We start from the raw sequence: 20,588 nt of genomic DNA on the forward strand, positions 1-20,588 counted from the left end.
CCAAAAGCACAAGGAAGACCCAAGTGTGCAAAAAGATGGGGAAATAACTAAAATCAGTTTCAGTAACATAATATCAGATGAAAGTTGTCAGATCTGCTACAGCTATAGTTAGTACAAGACCAGTGCATCAACTTCAGAATGCTGAAGGATCTGACAATGATCATGGCCAAGAAAATATCATATATCTTAGAAAAAGTCTTAGGGAAAAATATATTCAAAAAGAGACTAAATATTTTTAAGATTAAGACAGTTAACAGAGGCACCTGAAACAGAAACATCATCCTCATTTGGGGATAGGGAATTTGCTAAGCAGTTAACCACAGTAAATAAGCAGCTCTTTCTAATGATTTTGAAGAGATGATCTACTGGACAAACGAAGGGAAACTGTAGGAGTCCCCAGTTAACAATGAAATAAGTTTTAATGATCATGGTTCAGAAATTCATGAATACATATTTCTGGATAAATAGCTGGAGGAATTTATAAAATAAAGTGTATTTACTGCTGTGATTTCAGTGGAACAAGAAAAACCAGCAACTCTGATCTGTTGATTAAAAGTTTGGATTTTTGGTGTCTAATGCACATGGTTGTTTTTGTTAGAAATTTAATGTATTCACCTATGAGAATTATATATATATATATATGTATTGGAGAAGGCAGTGGCACCCCACTCCAGTACTCTTGCCTGGAAAATCCCATGGGCCAAGGACCCTGGTAGGCTGCAGTCCATGGGTCGCTGAGGGTTGGACACGACTGAGCGACTTCACTTTCACTTTTCACTTTCATGCATTGGAGAAGGAAATGGCAACCCACTCCAGTGTTCTTGCCTGGAGAATCCCAGGGACGGGGGAGCCTGGTGGGCTGCTATCTCTGGGGTCGCACAGAGTCGGACACGACTGAAATGACACAGCAGCATATATATATATGATTTCTAAATACCACAAGTCATTTAACCTCTCTAAGCTTGTTCTTTTCATACCGTTCATGGGGTCCTCAAGGCAAGAATACTGAAGTGCTTTGCCATTCCCTTCTCTAGTGGACCACATTCTGTCAGACCTCTCCATCATGACCCGCCCATCTTGGGTTGTCCCACGGGCATGGCTTAGTTTCATTGAGTTAGATAAGGCTGTGGTCCTAGTGTGATTAGATTGACTAGTTTTCTGTGAGGATGGTTTCACTGTGTTTGCCCTCTGATGCCCTCTTGCAACACCTACCGTCTTACTTGGGTTTCTCTTACCTCGGGTGTGGGGTATCTCTTCTACTTTGCCAACAAAGGTCCGTCTAGTCAAGGCTATGGTTTTTCCTGTGGTCATGTATGGATGTGAGAGTTGGACTATAAAGAAAGCTGAGCGCTGAAGAATTGATGCTTTTGAACTGTGGTGTTGGAGAAGACTCTTGAGAGTCTCTTGGACTGCAATGAGATCAAACCAGTCAATCCTAAAGGAAATCGGTCCTGAATAATCATTGGAAGACTGATGCTGAAGCTGAAACTCCAATATTCTGGCCACCTGATGCGAAGAACTGACTCCTTGGAAAAGACCCTGACGCTGGGAAAGATTGAAGGCAGGAGGAGAAGGGGACGAAAGAGGATGAGATGGTTGGGTGGCATCACCGACTTGATTGACATGAGTTTGAGCAAGCTCTGGAAGTTGGTGAAGGACAGGGAATCCTGGTGTACTGCAGTCCATGTGGTCACAAAGATTCAGAAATAACTGACCTGACTGAACTGACTTGATGTAATGATTTCATCTATTACAAGATCAGATCAGATCAGATCAGTCAGTCAGTCAGTCGTGTCCGACTCTTTGCAACCCCATGAATCGCAGCACATCAGGCCTGTCGTCCCCTTCTCCTCATGCCCCGAGTCCTTCCCAGCATCAGAGTCTTTTCCAATGAGTCAACTCTTCGCATGAGGTGGCCAAAGTACTGGAGTTTCAGCTTTAGCATCATTCCTTCCAAAGAAATCCCAGGGCTGATCTCCTTCAGAATGGACTGGTTGGATCTCCTTGCAGTCCAAGGGACTCTCAAGAGTCTTCTCCAACACCACAGTTCAAAAGCATCAATTCTTCGGCGCTCAGCCTTCTTCACAGTCCAACTCTCACATCCATACATGACCACAGGGAAAACTATAGCCTTGACTAGACGGACCTTTGTTGGCAAAGTAATGTCTCTGCTTTTGAATATGCTATCTAGGGTGGTCATAACTTTCCTTCCAAGGAGTAATCATCTTTTAATTTCATGGCTGTAGTCACCATCTGCAGTGATTTTGGAGTCCAGAAAAATAAAGTCTGACACTGTTTCCACGGTTTCCCCATCTATTTCCCATGAAGGGATGGGACCGGATGCCATGATCTTTGTTTTCTGAATGTTGAGCTTTAAGCCAACTTTTTCACTCTCCACTTTCACCTTCATCAAGAGGCTTTTTAGTTCCTCTTCACTTTCTGCCATAAGGGTGGTGTCATCTGCATATCTGAGGGTATTGATATTTCTTCTGGCAATCTTGATTCCAGCTTGTGTTTCTTCCAGTCCAGCATTTCTCATGATGTACTCTGCATATAAGTTAAATAAACAGGGTGACAATATACAGCCTTGACGAACTCCTTTTCCTATTTGGAACCAGTCTGTTGTTCCATGTCCAGTTCTAACTGTTGCTTCCTGACCTGCATACAGATTTCTCAAGAGGCAGATCAAGTGGTCTGGTATTCCTATCTCTTTCAGAATTTTCCACAGTTTATTGTGATCCACACAGTCAAAGGCTTTGGCATAGTCAATAAAGCAGAAATAGATGCTTTTCTGGAACTCTCTTGATTTTTCCATGATCCAGTGGATGTTCGCAATTTGATCTCTGGTTCCTCTGCCTTTTCTAAAACCAGCTTGAACATCAGGAAGTTCACGGTTCACATATTACTGAAGCCTGGCTTGGGGAATTTTGAGCATTACTTTACTAGCATGTGAGATGAGTGCAATTGTGTGGTAGTTTGAGCATTCTTTGGTGTTGCCTTTCTTTGGGATTGGAATGAAAACGGACCTTTTCCAGTCCTGTGGCCACTGCTGAGTTTTCCAAATTTGCTGGCATATTGAGTGCAGCACTTTGACAGCATCATCTTTCAGGATTTGGAATAGCTCAACTGGAATTATCACCTCCACTAGCTTTGTTCGTAGTGATGCTTTCTAAGGCCCACTTGACTTCACATTCCAGGATGTCTGGCTCTAGGTCAGTGATCACAACCATCGTGATTATCTGGGTCATGAAGATCTTTTTTGTACAGTTCTTCTGTTTATTCTTGCCATCTCTTCTCAATATCTTCTATTTCTGTTAGGTCCATATAGTTTCTGTCCTTTATCGAGCTCATCTTTGCATGATATGTTCCTTTGGTATCTCTGATTTTCTTGAAGAGATCTCTAGTCTTTCCCATTCTGTTGTTTTCCTCTATTTCTTTGCATTGATTGCTGAAGAAGGCTTTCTTATCTCTTCTTTCTATTCTTTGGAACTCTGCATTCAGATGTTTATATCTTTCCTTTTCTCCTTTGCTTTTTGCTTCTCTTCATTTCACAGCTATTTGTAAGGCCTCCCCAGACAGCCATTTTGCTTTTTTGCATTACAAGATAAAGGAAATAAAAAGGGAAGTAATTATTTTGGATTTAATCCTGCCAAAGAGGAAAATAAAATGATGACATGAAATTTTATGGAAAATGAAGAGAAAGAGTGATTTATTATCTTATAATTTATATCCATACAAAAAGGAAATCCTTTTATAGGCAAAAAAGCATACTAAACTTAGAAAAGCACTTTTCAAAATTTAGTCAGTAATCGTTTATAAACCATGGAAAATTTGCAACATCAGACATGGATAAACCAAAAATTTGATGGAGAAAACTCAAAAGGACACAGAAAACTATAGATCAAAAAGCTAAGTGTTAATCACTGGAATAAATGATTAAATAGGTGTATTTCAGTGACTTAGATGGGAAAGACTAGAGTACCAAAATATATACCATTCACAAAGAATATGCTCACCTAAGATAATCCTATTTATTTTCAACATTTCCAATGTTTCATGGGTCAATTATATCCTAATTAAGTGTACTTTATATATTTGATTGAACAGTCATATGTACAGACAATTTAGAGGTAAGAACAGATCTGACTTCATGTTCTCTTACTCTATGTATAACCTGAGGCAAGCTGAGCCTTGATTTTTAACTCTCAAAAACCAGATAACAGTTGTTAATTCAATAGGTTATTGTGAAGATTCAGTTATAAATCACAACACATAGTAAATCAGACCTAGTAAACTTCCCAACAAATACTGGCGTATTAATACTTGTAAGTTTTAACAGTGTTCCAAAAACATGCATAGCGTTGGAAATCATGCATTGCACTTTGCATTGTATGTTATGTTTCAGATGAACTAACCTTTTTTGTCATTTTAACATTAACTAAATGTAACTGATTTTTATATGAATAAACAGTCACTCATTCCTGAAAATAGCACAGGAGTTGAGTATTTTAAAATTACTTAAGAGAGAATAATTTTTACCATCATTTAAGTTGGATAACAGCATCCATTAATCATAGAAAAAGCAAGAGAATTAAAAAAAAAAAAACTACATATTTTTCACTGACTTGCTAAAGCCTTTCACTGTGTGGATCACAACAAACTGGAAATTCTTGAAGAGATGGGAATACCATACCTCACATCCCCCACCGCACCTGTCTCCTGAGAAATCTGTATGCAGGATAAGAAGCAACAGTTAGCACCAGACATGGAAAAACAGACTGGCTAAAAATTGGGAAAGGAGTCTATCAAGGATGCATATTGTCACCTTGCTTATTTAACATAGATGCAGAGTACATGATGTGAGATGCTGGGCTGGATAATTCACAAGCTGGAATCAAGATTGCCAGGAGAAATAACAAGCTCACATATGCAGATGTTACTATTCTAATGACAGAAAGCAAAGAAAAACTAAAGAGCCTCTTGATGAAAGTGAAAGAGGAAAGTGAAAAAGCTGGCTTAAAACTCAACATTCAAAAAACTAAGATCATGTTATTCTATCTCATCACTTCATAGTGAATGGGGGAAAAGTGGAAACAGTGAAGATTTTATTTTCTTGGGCTCCAGAATTACTGAGGATGGTGACTGCAGGCATGAAATTAAAAGATACTTGCTCCTTGGAAGAAAAGCTATGACAAATTAAAAAAACAGACATCACTTTGCACTCAAAGATCCATACAGTCAAAACTATGGTTTTTCTAGTAGTCATGTATGGATGTCAGAATTGGACCACAAAGAAGGCTGAGCTTCAGAGAATTGATATTTTTGATTTGTTGTTCTGGAGAAGACTCTTGAGAGTCCCTTGGACAGCAAGATCAAACCAGTCAATCCTAAAGGAAATCAACCATGAATATTCACTGGAAGGACTGATCCTGAAGCTGAAGCTCCAATACTTTGGCTACCTCATTCAAGAGCCAACTCACTGTAAAAGACCCTGATGCTAGGAAGGATTCAGGGCAGGGAGAGAAGTGGATGGCCAAGGACGAGATGGCAGATAGTATTTCTGATTCAATGGACATGAGTTTGAGCAAACTCCAGGAGATAATGAAGGACAAAGAAGCCTGGTGTGGTGCTTCTCTATTGCAAAGAGTTGGACACAACTGAGCAACTGAACAAGAACAAAGTTGGATGTCACTAGACTTTTAGCCATAATACTAAGATATAAAAATCAATTTAAAGTTATTCAATACATGCTTTAAGCTCTTAGACAAAAAAACTTGATACATCTTTCTTAAAAATATGATAATACTGGATAATTTCTTATATACTAGAGAGGAAAGGAAAATCCAAATTTTAAAGCTAGGTACTTTTAACTGTAAACAATGATTTAAAAACAAAGGAAAAGCCTGAGTCAACTGTGAGACCTTGTTTATTTTGCACATATAAGCATGAGATAATATTGTGTAATTTGCAAAGTTGTTGGGGGAATTATATTAAATAACTTATTTAAAACATTTAGTCATATGGCTATTACTAAATATTATTTAGTCATAAACTAAGAAGAACTTAATAAATTTTAGTTTCTTTATCAGCTGTTCATGTATCTATTTGTTTTCCCTCATGGTGATCATATACAGTAACTGGCTGACATTCAGATTTAATAAATTAATACCTCAAAAGTCAAAATTAGTGTGTAATGCATGTGCAATAGAGCTAGAAGTTTTTGTTATTCATAAGTATAAATTACTCTTAAGATAAATTTTGTATTTTCTAAGCAAAGTAAAATGTGCATATGATAACTAAGGAAATAATACCAAGATGCTTGCAATTTAACATAATGGAAATCAATGTTCATCTGCTTTACCCTTTTCTAATCTCCTATTCCTCAACTGAGCTTTCTAATAATTTCTGTTTCTAATTGCTCTGGTGGCTCTCTCTATATAACATGAAGCTCTATTGCTTGTTATCCAGCATTAGATAATATCTATTGATTTTCTGATACAAAAGATAAATAGTTATGTCACATCTACAGCCTATCTCTTCAGTGTTTCAGAGTTATGTTATTTTTGATTATTCCAGTAGTTGCCCTTGTCACATGTAAATTTGTTTATGCCTTTATTTGTAATTTCATCAGTGTTTGAGAATTAGCTTGCCAGTTTTTTGTGCTTTACATGCTCAGTCTTACTCTATAGTAGAAATCCTAACTAAAGTATCTCATAATGGAGGCAGGAGATTTTGACTGACTGGTAGACTTTGTTGCAGAGTACATGAGTAGGGGGTTGGCTATTAGACTATGATTCTTAAGTGCCAAAATAAGGAAAGATAGATCAATTGATTGATTGATTAATGTTGATTTAGTCTCACCCTGGAGCAACATAAGTTCATAAAGTCTTGAGCTTCATATTACTCCTTTGCATGTAAGAGACATTAATTTATGTAAGAAAGGTCTTGGTAAATATTTTCTTCACCTGATCTGAACACTAAGAACTTACAAAGTTTGTCTATTTAGGAAAAGATTTTTATCATGGTTCAGGATTAAGCATACATTTTAAATCTGAAGAAAATATTTTTTAGAGCTTATATTGGACACCAGGAGATTATATTTGTCAGAATTTAGATCCAAAATGATAGCATCCTGTGGTAAGTCCTCAGGAATGAGAAATCCTGCAATTTATCTCATGACAGCGTCACATATATTAAATTATGGCAGAACAGGGTATCTGTACCTGCAGTTCACTTAGTGATCCAAAAAAAAACTTGCACTGGGAAAATAATTTTTTCCCTTCTTATTTTTCATTCTTTACTGAAACTTTGAGATGTTTTATCTATAGACATACTGGATTAAAATAGAAATTAAATTATATCATTCTTATCCATGATCTGATTCAATATTAAATAAAAGTATTAAAACACAAATGGTGACAGAATATATTGTCTCTTAGTATTCATTACTTGATTTATTTCACCTAATTGTATGTCATTTGTTTATGTAAATATATCTCTACCCTGATCTAGAGCACCAGTCATCTCTTGCCGCCCACTTCTCTCCTGACTAGTTTCTCTCATTTTATTGTTTCTGCATACCATCTCCTTTGAACACAGTAATCTTTAAACCATATGTTAGATTATGTCACATAAGTACTCAAAATCCATCCAGTACTTCCTAAATCTGAATAAATGCCAAATATCCTATACTATGAAGCTCTACTTAATCTGCCCATATACACCCTGACCTCTGTAAATATATTCCCTTTTTACTTTACTGTTTGAACCACACTGGCCTCCTGGAGGGTTTTTCAAAACACTCATCACTCTTCTACCTCAGGGCTTTTGCACTTGTTGTCCTTGCTCTTTAAATCTTTTTCTCCAGCTCTCTTGCTGACTAGCTATCTCACTTCTTGTAGGTTATGATCACTTGTCTTTTTAATAGAAAAACCATTTCTATTCACTTCCCCCTGCTCTCCAAAGTTCCCAGGATGAAATCAATATATCTAAAATTGAAACAGTATCCTGGATAAAGATATCTCTGATGTATACTTCATTAAATTTGGAATACTGGCTACAGCACAGTACTATAATTTTGTTAGTTGATTTATTGATTGAGGTATAGTTGACATATAACATTAAACTAGTTTCAGGTATACAAAATAATGATTTGATATTTATATGTATTGCCAAATGATCACTGTAGTAAGTCCAGTTAATATCTGTCACCATACATAATTACAGTTTTTCTTTTTCAATGAAGACTTTTAAGATATATTCTCTAAGCAAAGTTTAAGTATGCAATCAGATCAGATCAGATCAGATCAGTCGCTCAGTCGTGTCCGACTCTTTGCGACCCCATGAATCGCAGCACGCCAGGCCTCCCTGTCCATATAGTCACCTTGCTTGACGTTGCCATGACTTTTTACTCTGTAACTAAACCAACACAATATTCTTGATCTTGTCTAATGCTGTAGCCTACAGTGAGCATCCAAATGATACATAATTATAATAATAATACCCTAAGAATAAACATATTTGAACTATTAAAGAATCACTAGCTTGCCACTTATTCTAAAGACAGAGTATCATTCATTCCTTTTTCTCAGGTGCTTAGGTGTATCAATTATACCTAGTTCTGTAGTATTAATAACTATTAGGTATAAAGATATGAATTCAATATTGTCCTTGTCCCTGAAGAGTTTGCAATCTGATGAGATACAGGCAGATAAGGTGCATTGCTCAATATATTAATAAAACAGTCTTGTGAGCATTGTGTAGAAGTTACCCCATGGACTGTAACCCACCAGACTCCTCTGTCCATGGGATTTCCCAGGCAAGAATACTGGAGTGGGTTGCCATTTCCTTCTCCAGGGTATCTTCCCGACCCAGGGATTGAACCCACATTGCCTGTGTCTTCTATATTGGCAGGTGGATTCTTTACCACTAGGGCCACTGGGGAAGCCCAAAAATGTAGAAGAAAGAGTAAACAGGGAATATTGGTAGAATTTCAAGCAACTCAATAGGCAAAGTGCCATGGGAAGGAGGACTGTTGGGAATCTTGTGTTGCTCAGAGTTTGAAGTTTTATATACATATCATTTTATACTTCACCACAACTCTTAGAACTGGGAATACTAAAATTCTTATTTTTATAGATTAGAGACCAAGACAAAGAGGTTAAAGTAGTTACTCAGTCATACTTGCCCAGCAGTCTTATTTGGGAGTCCATTTTCTTAATCACTGTCCTGTAGGTAGGCTGGGTAATGCAATGACCTTTTTATTGATCTTTTTATAACTCTCAAGACTAAGGCCTGGTTCTTAACCAAAAGTTTAGTTGATTAAATGTTTCATTAAGGAATACATGGCACCAAAAAGAAGTGTGAGATTTTGGATTCCCTACTTACTTCTGTAATCTTCCTCTAGGCTAGGTATGAGAATTAAGAAAACAGTTTTCTTTTACCAATAACTGGTAAAAGTGTTCACTTGAAATGGACTTTTACATTTCATTTGAAATACAACTTTGCACTGAAAGCACATGCCTTAATAAATATAGTCACTGTTAATTCTTTTGAAAATCTACAGTGTTATTGTTAATGCCTTTGTTTCATTCATGTTAATATAAGACTTGGATTCTGGAAAAAAATTAATTCAATCAGCACTGACCTGTAAGACTGATCAAAGTGTACAAACACAACTGTGGTAAACTTAGACATTCAGTAGTCATCTGAAACCATTGTTTGCTCAGCTTCCAACTCTTAATACATATGAAATAATAAACACTTTTGAAAGGAAAGCCCTCTTACTCTAGCAACTGAAGAGAAAGTTTTAAAGGAAAAAAAGAAAAAGTTCATTGTATGATCACAGCTTTCCAACTTTAGAGTTATATTTCATTAGTAACCTTGTATAACCTACTTTTAATTAAATCATATTGTTTTTGTATGAAGAATTAAATAATTGAATTTTTATTTCACATCTTCTGTTTAAATGGCATGATTTACCTTGGGTTAATTCCTTTTTTCAAATCTCCTTGAGGTTTGCAAAATTTTTTTGAGATGTGGAATGAGTCTAGACCCTGTTCTGTTATAAATGCTTATAGAGATTGTCTAATCTAATATACTAAGCCATTTAGCATTTGATGTCATTTAAGTACATGATATAATTAAAGCATGTAGATGAGAGATTCATAGGACAAAGGCCTAGTGGTAAACTACTTTCAAGTATCATCAAATATCTTCCTTTAGTAAGCTACACATAAGAATTTTGTTTACAGACATAATGCACAGATTATTTGTCAGAATCATGTGTAATATTTTCTGTATTGAAAAAAAATTATGGTAATATTGGGATAAAACCAAAGCATGTTTTGTTTTCATAGGATAGGAGGAAATGTATTTGAATGGAAATGGGAAGGGAAGCTGATATTATTGAGCACCTGCTAGTTTCCAGGCACTCTTACATAATCACTCTATTTGGCCTCCTGCACATTCCTTTAGAGAATCTTTCAGTTCAGTTCAGTTGCTCAGTCATGTCTAACTCTTTGCAACCCCATGAAGCGCAGCACACCAGGCCTCCCGGTCCATCACCAACTCCTGGAGTCCACCCAGTCCCATGTCCATCAAGTCAGTGATGCCATCCAACCATCTCATTCTCTGTTGTCCCATTCTCCTCCTGCCCTCAATCTTTCCCAGCATCAGGGTCTTTTCCAGTGAGTCAGCTCTTCGCATCAGGTGGCCAAAGTATTGGAGTCTCATCTTCAACATCAGTCCTTCCAATGAACACCCAGGACTGATCTCCTTTAGGATGGACTGGTTGGATCTCCTTGCAGTCCAAGGGACTCTCAAGAGTCTTCTCCAACACCACAGTTCAAAAGCATCAATTCTTCGGCACTCAGCTTTCTTTATAGTCCAACTCTCACATCCATACATGACCACTGGAAAAACCAGAGCCTTGACTAGACGGACCTTTGTTGGCAAAGTAATGTCTCTGCTTTTTAATATGCTGTTTGGGTTGGTCATAACTTTCCTTCCAAGACGTAAGCGTCTTTTAATTTCATAGCTGCAATCACCATCTGCAGTGATTTTGGAGCCCCCAAAAATAAAGTCTGACACTGTTTCCACTGTTTCCCCATCTATTTCCCATGTGATGGGACCGGATGCCATGATCTTAGTTTTCTGAATGTTCAGCATTAAGCCAAATTTTTCACTCTCCACTTTCACTTTCATCAAGAGGCTCTTTAGTTCTTCACTTTCTACCATAAGTGTGGTGTCATCTGCATATCTGAGGTTATTGATATTTCTCCGAGCAATCTTGATTCCAGCTTGTGCTTCCTCCAGCCCAGCATTTCTCATGATGTACTCTGCATATAAGTTAAATAAGCAGGGTGACAATATACAGCCTTGACATACCCCTTTTCCTATTAGGAACCAGTCTATTGTTCCATGTCCAGCTCTAACTGTTGCTTCCTGATCTGCATACAGATTTCTCAGGAAGCAGGTCAAGTGGTCTGGTATTCCCATGTCTTTCAGAATTTTCCACAGTTTATTTTAATCCACACAGTCAAAGAGAATCTTTAACATCGTAATAAGTAAATCCCTGCTCCTTTGGATTCTGGAGCATACCAAATAGAGTCACTGTTATGACAAGAAATTCAATTGCAAATCAATATCTATAATTCAGAGCACATTTTTTTATGACTGCAGACTTGGATTTCATATCTAAACCATTTTTATTTTACCTGGTTTTGATATCTCAGTCACTACACAACGTATCCAGATAGGTAGTTGCATAGCCTTTTATCATGTTAAGATGCACTCCTTTACTACATTTAGGACTATATGTATGTGGGGCTTCCCAGATGGCTCAGTGGTAAAGAATTTGCTTGCCAATGTGGGAGACATGGGTCCAATTTCTGGCCAGGAAGAACCCCCAGAGAAGGAATGGAAACCTACTCCAGAATTCTTGCCAGGGAAATCCCATGGACAGAGGAGCCTGGCTGGCTACAGTCCTTGGGGTCGCAAAAGAATCAGACACAACTCAGAAACTAATACCACACACAGTGTATATTTAAGTCAGACTTCAAACATGTCATCCTAGAATGTATTGCCAGTATCTGCAGAAAAATAAAAAAAAAATTATACAGAAAATTGAATCAATCAATTCTCTCCTTATAGATGAGGAAAGAAAAGCATTTAACAATAACTTAGAATTCATGCATATATGCATGCTAAGTAACTTCAGTCATGTCTGACTCTTCAATCCTATGGACTGTAGCCCACCAGGATCCTCTGTCCATGGGATTCTCCAGGCAAGAATACTGGAGTGGGTTGCCATGCCCTCCTCCAGGGGATCTTCCTGACCCAGGGATCAATCAAACGCACTTATGTCTCCTGCATTGGCAGTAGGTTCTTTACTTCTAGCACCACCTGGGAAGTCCTTAGAAGTCATGGTGAGATTCAAATTGTATTAATGTAATGGAACAGAGTGGACATGGCTGAGCGACTAACACACACACTAGGACACTAGATCTAAAGATAGCCAGTTCTTTACTTCTATTGCGGAACAGGAATCCTACTAACAAAGTTCATTGCACAAAACCTGGAAGAGAAAGAAAGCAATTTTATTATTGAATACGCATATCTGGAGTACAATGCTTGTTGCAGGCAGTCTGTGAAAGACACCATAAAGACCAGACAGAATCTCACACAAATGTATACAGTTAAAAAAAGAACAAGTAACACTTCTTTTGTCTCATTCAGAGGGAAATTGGTATGCTTTTTATCATGCATACCTTGTGAGTAATCTTGTAAGAACCCTGAGTTAATTTCAGAAGTATGTTTTTTACAGTTTCAAAGGTCAAATAGCTGGAAGCTCTAACTGTAAAATCAAAAGGTTTATCTACTGTGTTTTCAAGGAAACCCTCTAAGAGAGAGGCAAAGGGGATTGCTGCCTCCCTGCCCTTTGTTAAACACAGAAAATTTCATTTCATATGTATACTTTAACCAGTGAGCCATTCACTCCTATATTCCTGAGGGAGATGTATACATAAAAGACAACAAAATAGAGTTACCTGAGCAACAGGGAATATGATTCCTAACCCCAAAACACATCAACTCAACTATATTGAGCCACATGGGAGAATTACTGAGTAAATCTGAACCATATTTAGGCTATGGTTTAAATAACTTCAAGAATATGTAAACCTTAGGGCTTCGCTGATAGCTCAGTTGGTAAAGAATCCACCTGCAATGCAGAAGACCCCGGTTTGATCCCTAGGTCAGGAAGATTCGCTGGAGAAGGAATAGACTGCCCAGTATTCTGGCCTGGAGAATTCCATGGACTATATAGTCCATGGGGTCACAAAGAGTCAGACACGACTAAGGGAGTTTCACTTACATCAACCTTAAGAGGAGGTCTTTCTCCCAAAATTTCAAACCTGAATTTTAGGACCTTTCTGATGCTGGAAAGAATTAATTGATCCTCCTAGGAAAGGAAGCAAAAGAGCAGGAAAGAAAGGGTACTGCAATGCAACTAATATTTTTCAGATCTTCTTAGGTCAAAGCAACAATCTCTGAATCAGTCTTCCTTAAGGAAACAAGTAAACAGAAAATGACAAGGACAGGTGATTTGGGAGGAATCTAATTAGAATAGAATTCCCTTCTATGTGTGTGTGTGTATTCTGATGAAGCCTATGGACCTTAGAATCATCTTTAATTTTTTTTAATTTAATTTTTTTTAAATTTTCTATTGGGGTATAGCCAATTAACAATAATATGATAGTTTCAGGTGAGTGGTGAAGGGACTAACCATACATACACATGTATCCATTCTCCCCCAAACTCTCCTTCCCTACAGGCTGCCACATAACATTGAGAAGAGTTCCCTGTGCTATACAATAGGTCCTTATTGGTTATTCATTTTAAATGTATTAGTGTGATACATGGCCATCCCAAATTCCCTCACTATCCCTTTCCCTATGCTTACCCCTGGCAACCATAAGTTCATTCTGTAAGCCTGTAAGTCTCTTTCTGTTTTGTAAGTAAGTTAGTTCATTTATATAATTTCTTTTTTAGATTCAACATATAAGGGATGCCATGCAATATTTCTCCTTCTCTATCTGATTTACTTTACTCAGTATGACAATCTCTAGGTCTATGTTGCTGCGAATGGCATTATTTCATTCTTTTTAATGACTCAATGATATGCCATTGTCTATATGTACCACATCTTCTTTATCCATTCTTCTGTTGATGAACATTAAGTTGCTTCCATGTCTTGGCTATCATAAACAGTGCTTTAATGAACATTGGGGTGCAGATTATGTTTTTCTCTGAATATATGCCCACAAGTGGGATTATAGGGTGGTCATATGACAGCTCTATTTTTAAAGGAACCTCCATTGTATTCTCCATAGTGACTGTACCAATTTGCGTTCCCACCAGCAGTGTAGGAGGGTTCCCTTCTCTCTACACCCTCTCCAGCATTTGTTGTTTGTAAATTTTTTGATGATAGACATTTTGGCTGGTGATATCTCATCATCTTTTTAAACACACAAAGTAAAATAACTCACATAGGCTTGGAAGAGAAACCAATAATATTGAAATATTATTTCAATAATAATCAATATAATAACTATATCCATATAGTTATCAAAGTACTGTAATAAAAAAAATACTTTTATGTAGTAATATATATACTTAATTAATGCCTTAACTTGGAAGTTACAGTTTCAATTAATTTTTAGTAGTGATAAGAATAAACAATATTTTGAGGTATCTGCAACAATTTTAGGTAATATAAAATATATCTGATTTTTTTTGTCAACAAAGTCCCAGTTACTTCTGTTGCTAACATACTTTGTTTCTTACATTCAAAAGTAAAGGAAATGCTAAAATTTAGTTATAAAACATTAGCTAGAATCTAATGAAAATATAGACATTTTCTCCCATCTAATTTATGAAACAAGGTAAAGAAACCCCTGAATTACAAGAAAAAAAAAAAGGAATATCGGCCAATTCCTACTCCCTTTCACTAGTAATGTTGGCTCTTGTTTCTAAACAAGAGATTTATAAAGGATAAAGAATCCAGAGAAATCGAGGATATCACCCACACTATCAATAGCTGAGCACAGGAAAGTCTCCCAAACCTTGAGCAGACAGCTGAATGGAAAATGTAGGTCCCTGTTCCTTTGGGATGGAGAACTTTACTCTTTATCCTTAGGGAAAATTAAGAGGAGAGGAAAATGAAAGCAAATAACTGTGGAGGGCAAAATGACTGGGCAGGACCGCTAAAAGGCATCCCTGTGTCTCTCAAGTGAAGAGTAGCAGAAACACCAGAGAAGTTTCTCCTGCCTTTTTCAAAGCTTTGTATTCCTTCTGGGGTTGAGGAGGTTAGTCTGTCTTCCTAAGGCATTCATGAAAGCCTCATTATAGCACTTCCAGGAGATTCTGGAGTAGGTCAGGAGAGTTTCTTAATTCATTTCATTTTAGACCACATCATATGCCAGATGGAGCAGACATTTTGTGTTCCAGTTCGTTTGAATTTTCCCCTCTTCCAGGCCTACTCAGTCAGTAAATAATTAAGCTGGAAATCAAAACTACACCTCTCTGATACTTAAACTTTGGGTTGCATTTATTGTGATACCCTAAGCAAAGAGTTTTGAAAAATCTCTGAGTTTTGCATTCTATGCATTTAGTCAACAGCAAGATATTAATATAATGTATATTTTATTTTTCCTAACATTCACTGCATACATTTATTAGAAGCCCACTATATACACAGACTATGCCAGGCTCCAGAGGTAGAAACAGTGTGCAAAAAATACATAGAAACTTTAACTTAAGAGGTCATGGAGTCAAGAGACAGAAATAGGTATTTTACAAATAAATATATAATTACAAGTTGCTATGAATGTCATGAAATTAATTGATGAAAAACTGCATGATGGGGCTTCTAAACTAATCTAGAAAACAGGAACAAAACTTTCTTGAGAAAGCAACGTTTGTGAGATGATCAGATAGGAGTTAATAAATTGCTACAGGGTTGGTTTGTTTTTTTTTTCTCTCTGTCTAAACTTACGTATCTTAGGCTGATATGTTAGCTATTTTAACTAATATTTTAATAATAAAAGGGATTATAATTGGTAAAAATTGAGAGGGAAGTATGAAACCAAGCAACGACAAGAGATTTAAGTTTTTTAAATGCACCAATAACTCCATTAAAATCATTTTAAGAGCTTGCCTTCCTGTACATAGTTTCCTACAAAATCATTGATTAATGATTTCTAGGGTCTTGGGAGTGGAGCAAATGAGGAGTGACTGCTGATAAGCATAGGAATTCTTTTGGGGTGACAAAAATATTATGAAATTAGTTAGTGGGGTTGGTGACATAACTTTGTGAATATACTAAGTTCAGTTCAGTTCAGTCGCTCAGTCATGTCCGACTCTGCGACCCCATGAATCGCAGCACGCCAGGCCTCCCTGTCCATCACCAACTCCCAGAGTTTACCTAAACTCATCTCCATTGAATCTGTTATGCCATCCAACCATCTCATCCTCTATCATCCCCTTCTCCTCCCGCCTTCAATCTTTCCCAGCTTCAGGGTCTTTTCAAGAAATCAGTTCTCGCATTGGGTGGCCAAAGTATTGGAGTTTCAGCTTCAACATCAGTCCTTCCAATGAACACTAAGGACTGATATCCTTTAGGATGGACTGGTTGGATCTCTTTGCAGTCCAAGGAACTCTCAAAAGTCTTCTCCAATCCCAGAGTTCAAAAGTATCCATTCTTTGGTGCTCAGCTTTCTTGATACTCTAACTCTCATATCCATAGGTGACTACTGGAAAAACCATAGCCTTGACTAGACAGACATTGATTTGGAAAAGTAATGTCTCTGATTTTTAATATGCTGTCTAGGTTGGTCATAACTTTCCTTCCAAGAAGTGAAGGTCTTTTAATTTCACGGCTGCAGTCACCATCTGCCGTGATTTTGGAGCCCAGAAAAATAAAGTCAGTCACTGTTTCCACTGTTTGCCCATCTATTTGCCATGAAATGATGGGACCAGAGGCCATGATCTTAATTTTCTGAATATTGAGCATTAAGCCAACTTTTTCACTCCTCTTTCACTTTCATCAAGAGGCTCGTTAGTTCTTCTTCACTTTCTGCCATAAAGGAGATGTCATCTGCATATCTGAGGTTATTGATATTTCTCCTGGCAATCTGGAATCCAGATTGTGCTTCATCCAGCCCAGTGATCTCATGATGTACTCTGCATATAAATTAAATAAACAGGGTGACAATATACAGCCTTGAGGTACTCCTTTTCCTATTAGGAACCAGTCTGTTGCTCTACGTCCAGTTCTAACTGTTGCTTCCTGACCTGCATACAGATTTCTCAAGAGGAAGGTCAGATGGTCTGGTATTCCCATCTCTTTCAGAATTTTCCACATTTTGTTGTGATCTACATAGTCAAAGGCTTTGGCACAGTCAATTAAGCAGAAATAGATGTTTGTCTGGAACTCTCTTGCTATTTTGATGATCCAGCAGATGTTGGCAATTTAATCTCTGGTTCCTCTGCCTTTTCTTTTTTTTTTCTTATTTATTTATTTAAAACCAGCTTGAACATCTGGAAGTTCACATTCACATATTGCTGAAGCCTGGCTTGGATTTATGTGGTAGTTTGAGCATTCCTTGGCATTGTCTTTCTTTGAGATTGGAATGAAAACTGACCTTTTCCAGTCCTGTAGCCACTGCTGAGTTTTCCAAATTTGCTGGCCTATTGAAGGCAGCACTTTCACAGGATTATCTTTCAGGGTTTGAAATAGCTCAGCTGTAATTCCAGCACCTCCAATAGCTTTGTTCGTAGTGGTGCCTCATAAGGCCCACTTGACTTCACCTTCTAGGATGTCTGGCTCTAGGTGAGTGATCACACCATCCTAACCATCTGGGTCATGAAAATCTTTTTTGTACATTTCTTCTGTGTAGTCTTGCCACCTCTTCTTAATATCTTCTGCTTCTACTAGTTTCATACCATTTCTGTCCTTTATTGAGCCCATCTTTGCATGAAATGTTCTCTTGGTATCTCTAATTTTCTTGGAGAGATCTCTAGTCTTTCCCATTCTATTGTTTTCCTCTATTTCTTGGCACTGATCACTGAGGAAGGCTTTCTTATCTCTCCTTGCTATTCTTTGGAACTCTGTATTCAAATGGGTGTACCTTTCCTTTTCTCCTTTGTTTTTCTTTTCTCTTCTTTTCACAGCTGTTTGTAAGGCCTCCTCAAAGAGCTATTTTGCATTTTTGCATTTCTTTTTCTTGTGGATGGTCTTGATCCCTGTCTTCTATACAATGTCACGAACCTCCATCCATAGTTCATCAGGCACTCTGTCTATCAGATCTAGTCCCTTTAATCTATTTCCCACTTCCACTGTATAATCATAAGGGATTTGATTTAGATCATACCTGAATGGTCTAATGCTTTTCCACACTTTCTTCAATTTACGTCTGAATTTGGGAATAAGGAGTTCATGATCTGAGCCACAGTCAGCTCCTGGTCTTGTTTTTGCTGACTGTATAGAGCTTCTCCATCTTTGGCTGAAAGAATATAATCAGTCTGATTTTGGTGTTGACCATCTGGTGATGTCCATGTGTAGAGTTTTCTCCTGTGTTTTTGGAGGAGGGTGTTTTCTATTATCAGTGCTTTCTCTTGGCAAAATTCTATTAGCCTTTACCCTGCTTCATTCTGTACTCAAATGCCAAATTTTCATGTTACTCCAAGTGTTTCTTGACTTCCTACTTTTGCATTCCAGTCACCTATAATGAAAAGGGCATTGTTTTGGAGTGTTAGTTCTAAAAGGTCTTGTAGGTCTTCATAGAACCGTTCCACTTCAGCTTCTTCAGCATTACTGGTCAGGGAATAAGACTTGGATTACTGTGATATTGAATGGTTTGCCTTGGACATGAACAGAGATCATTCTGTCATTTTTGAGATTGCATCCAAGTACTACATTTCAAACTCATTTATTGACTCTGATGGCTACTCCATTTCTTCTAAGGGATTCTTGCCCACAGTAGTAGATATGATGGTCATCTGAGTTAAATTCATCCATTCCAGTGCATTTTAGTTCACTGATTTCTAAAATGTCAATGTTCACTCTTGCCATCTCCTGTTTGACCACTTCCAATTTTCCTTGATTCATGGACCTAACATTCCAGGTTCCTATGCGGTATTGCTCTGTGACATTCAAGTGGGCTATATCAGGGTCCACTAGAAGTGGGCCATACTTTTATAAGTACAGCAATTCTTTCAACCTGAAGGGGTCACAGGCCACATATAGTAAATTATTGATTTAATGTATACCATATTGCTCTTTTTTGACCTGTAAGGTTCATCGCTTTTGAAAGTACCTAAACTTGCTCTCTGAGAAAATTTTATATATTATATAGTAATTTTAAATATAGAGTATATTTGATGATAAATTATGCATTACACAATGAAAATACAGAATTGAAATTGTGAGTAGTTTAAGGCTGTGTTGGGTATAATATAAAGTGTCTAAGATATATGCACACATAAGTACCTCTTCCATGTAAATGATTTGAGAGCCTTCTATCTCTCTCAGTGGAAGGTACCTTGATTTTCCTTGTTATTCAGTAAGGCAATGGCACCCCCACTCCAGTACTCTTGCCTGGAAAATCCCGTAGACGGAGGAGCCTGGTAGGCTGCAGTCCATGGGGTCGAGACAAGTCGGACATGACTGAGTGACTTCACTTTCACTTTTCACTTTCATGCATTGGAGAAGGAAATGGCAACCCACTCCAGTGTTCTTGCCTGGAGAATCCCAGGGACGGGAAGCCTGGTTGGCTGCCGTCTATGGGGTCGCACAGAGTCGGACACGACTGAAGCGACTTAGCAGCAGCAGCAGCAGTCCTCTTCCAACGCATACACTTGGTCAAACCATCAGTGGGAAGTCCTTTTTATTGCTCTAGAATCCTCAAAATGTAGTTTTGATCTTCCACAGATTTCCCTAGAAATACCATATCTGTTTATTGCATCACTGCTTCATAGTTCACAGTATAGTTACAGCATGAACATATTTTACTTGTACAAATTAAATCATACACATTTATCCAAAAGAGGATTAAAAAAGCAAACAGGAAAAGAAGGAAAAAGAAAAATAATACAATATTGAACTGTGTGGGTGACCGCCACCTCAGTTAAACTGGTAGCAAAGATTTGCTGCTGTGAAATGAATGGTAGATATGTTTACCATTCCTTCAGTGAAACTCAATATCCATGTGGCTATCAGATTGTAAAAATCTTATCCTTTCATATATTTCCAATGTTTAAAGATACATATCCTACCCATATAGTGTCTCTAAATGTGAAGCAATACTGATTCCTGGTAATCAGAGAAACAGCAAATAAGTGAATCCCAGAGAAAGGAAAAAAAAAGGCTTACATGGATTTACTGAAAGGATGCATCCCCCCCCCCAACTTTAAACAAGATGTTTATTTAAACAACAAGACACTTGACTTGAAGGGAAAACTATCTAGGATTCATTTCTTTTAACAGAAATTTCTCCCTACTTAGGGCTTCCGACATGGAGCAGTGG

General features: G+C 37.5%; 1 protein-coding gene across 1 annotated transcript in view; it reads left to right on the plus strand.

The window, feature by feature from the left end:
- CSMD3 (CUB and Sushi multiple domains 3) overlaps positions 1–20,588 on the plus strand; it is a 1,469,335-nt gene that overhangs the window by 1,144,352 nt on the left and 304,395 nt on the right. The window lies entirely within an intron of this gene.

This window comes from Bos javanicus, chromosome 14, assembly GCF_032452875.1.
Source record: "Bos javanicus breed banteng chromosome 14, ARS-OSU_banteng_1.0, whole genome shotgun sequence".
Taxonomy (NCBI): Eukaryota; Metazoa; Chordata; class Mammalia; order Artiodactyla; family Bovidae; genus Bos; species Bos javanicus.